Raw genomic sequence first — 893 nt, forward strand, 5'->3', positions numbered from 1 at the left:
AGAGATAGAAACATCGATCGGCTGCCTCCTGCACGCCCCCTACTGGGGATCGAGTCTGCAACCCTGGCACATGTCCTGACCAGGAATCAAACCTGTGACCTCTTGGTGCATGGGGCGGCGCTCACCACTGAACAACACCGGCCGGGCTAGATTCAGGTTCGTGATGACAGATTCAACAACCAAAGCCCCCTGTTTCCCAGTAGATTGGAACATGTACACACGGACACACCCCTTCCAGGGAGAAGAGAAAAATGAAGTAAGAATTAAGAGTAGAGCGCGAGGCCATTCAGGCCTGCTCGGGTCATTGTGGGAAAGCGACCGCCCCCATCTGCGGACGGCTGTGGGTTCAGGCCACCGACCGCGTGCAGCTGGCTGTGGTTTGCCGCCTGCGTGGGGTGAGACGCGGCATCCAGAGTCCACCCGGCTCAGCAGCGCAGGGCCCACCGCCCTGAGAAACATCGATCGGCTGCCTCCTGCACGCCCCCTACTGGGGATCTAGTCTGCAACGCTGGCACATGCCCTGACCAGGAACGAACCTGTGACCTCTTGGTGCATGGGGCGGCGCTCACCACTGAACAACACCGGCCGGGCTAGATTCGGGTTCTTGATGACAGATTCAACAACCAAAGCCCCCTGTTTCCCAGTAGATTGGAACATGTACACACAGACACACCCCTTCCAGGGAGAAGAGGAAAATGAAGTAAGAAGAGTAGAGCACGAGGCCATTCAGGCCTGCTCGGGTCATTGTGGGAAAGCGACCGCCCCCGTCTGCGGACGGCTGTGGGTTCAGGCCACCGACCGCGTGCAGCTGGCTGTGGTTTGCCGCCTGCGTGGGGTGAGACGCGGCATCCAGAGTCCACCCGGCTCAGCAGCGCAGGGCCCACCGCCCTGAC

Source organism: Myotis brandtii, unplaced genomic scaffold (assembly GCF_000412655.1).
Source record: "Myotis brandtii unplaced genomic scaffold, ASM41265v1 scaffold1236, whole genome shotgun sequence".
Classification (NCBI taxonomy): domain Eukaryota; kingdom Metazoa; phylum Chordata; class Mammalia; order Chiroptera; family Vespertilionidae; genus Myotis; species Myotis brandtii.